This window comes from Macadamia integrifolia, chromosome 11 (genome assembly GCF_013358625.1).
Source record: "Macadamia integrifolia cultivar HAES 741 chromosome 11, SCU_Mint_v3, whole genome shotgun sequence".
Classification (NCBI taxonomy): domain Eukaryota; kingdom Viridiplantae; phylum Streptophyta; class Magnoliopsida; order Proteales; family Proteaceae; genus Macadamia; species Macadamia integrifolia.
The window spans coordinates 10,576,364-10,578,461 of record NC_056567.1 but is presented as its reverse complement, the minus strand read 5'-3'; positions in this window follow the sequence as shown (position 1 = coordinate 10,578,461).

Here is a 2,098-nt window from a genome sequence, read left to right as displayed (position 1 = left end):
GTCTCGGGCTACACTTTGTGGCCAAGGTCTCTTTGGTATCGTGAACCCGGGACTGTATTTGGAGATGGATTACACTTTGTGGCCGAGGTCTCTCCGGTATCGTGTAATCCATACTAACTGTATAATTATGAAGGCATGTAGTATATATGTGGTTAGGTATCACTCCCTATGCTAAGCACCCTTGCCAACAGGGGTTGAGGTGTTGGATAACCCATCGTGGTATGTTTGATGAGCCTTTCTGAAGTGCCACTCCTGTGGTACGATGTGATTATTGCCAAAGGTGGGAACCTGTCCGTCTTGGCCGATGTGTTATCGGTGCTATGACTGCCAATATGGGGTTATCAGGGGTTTGCTGGGTGACCCATGGATGCATACGGGGACCGACAGGCTTCTAATCATGGTTAGGGTTTGTATCACTACGTAGTCGATGTCGTTTTCGAGATGAGGGATACAGCCTAATGAGCCATAGTAGCATTTACCAGACTTAGTTTGTATTTTTAAGTGGATAATAAACAAATGAACTGCATCACGAGCATCATGGACTATTTGTTTAATTTTTGCAATCATGCATCATAAATATTGCTACTATTGACTTGCTTGGATGTGCTGGACCCCACCCCTCACTGAGCGAGTTGAAAAGCTCACCCCACGTATACATCCCTTTTTAGATGATGATGCAAGTACCGTGGTGCCGATGGTGGATGATCCAGTATCTTCTGGGTCGGAGTATGGTGTGAGTGACTGGTGGATGCCAGAAGCAAAGGACCACGATCAGGACTGTGCTTGCGATCATTGTGCTTACGCTACACCGTGAGGTTGTATATCCTCTTTTGATACTTTTGGATATAGTTGTGAATTGTATATTTTCTTGAGATTATAGTATATGTCATAGATGAATGTAACAGAATAACTTTGTTATTACTATTATATTACCATTAGATGTTTTCCCATTTATTTATAAATTCAGCTACTATACTCTGATTCTGCTGCTTCTATTGGTTTGTGATGTGACATTGTGAAAATGTTAAGGTACTGCTATCAGAGATCCTGGTAGGTTTGTAAGATAGATACGTGTCTTACTCACACTATCGGTATTCCTAATGGTAAGTTGGATCTACCGGGAGTGGGGTGTGACAGGATTAGCTGTCTCAGCTAAAAAGATAAAATTATTTTAAACAAAAGTTCATTTTTTGGGACACTTTATTTCATTTGGCTCCATTATTCCCATTGAATGAGTTATTCAGTTTGCAGATAAATTTCTTGATGAAATAACAGATCAAACTTAAGTTCAAAGGTTTCTTGGTAGCCTTAATTATATTGCTGAATTCTACAAGGATTTAGCAAAAGATGCCAAACCTTTATTTAACAGGTTAAAATGGCAACCTGACCCATGGACATCTGTACATACTAATGTTGTCCAAAAAATAAAGCTCAAAGCAAAGGAGCTTCCGTGTTTAAACTTAGCACGACCTGACTGTTTTAAAATTGTTGAAATAGATGCATCCGAATTTGGATTCGGAGGAATCTTAAAGCAAAAATGTCCTAATCTTCTAAAAGAAGTCTTAGTACGTTTTACTTCAGGCACCTGGAATTCAACCCAACAAAAATGTTATGCAATAAAAAAGGAGATTCTTTCACTTATTTTGTGTATAACCAAATTTGAAAGTGATCTTCTTAATCAGAAATTTCTGGTTCAGGTGTATTGTAAAGAGGCTAAAGATGTCCTTGAGAAAGAGGTTAAAAATCTGGCCTCCAAATAAATCTTTGTTCGATGGCAGTCGTTTTTTTCTGTTTTCAATTTTGATATTGAATTCATTAAAGGAGATACTAACAGTTTACCTAATTTTCTAACCCGAGAATTTTTACAGGGCTCCTAAACATAAGGCTATAATCCCTGTCTCTCCTTATAAAGAAGTTGCCTCTTCTTCTTCCAGACAACTACAAGAAGCTTCCACTCCTATTTTAATTCAGACTCCATTAACAACCTTAAATAAGGCTGTTAATAATTCTCCATTTATAGAAACAAATTTTATCCCAGTTATTCCCATTGAAAACATCCATCTTTGTCACACTCCATCAGAACTTGCCACCATTTACC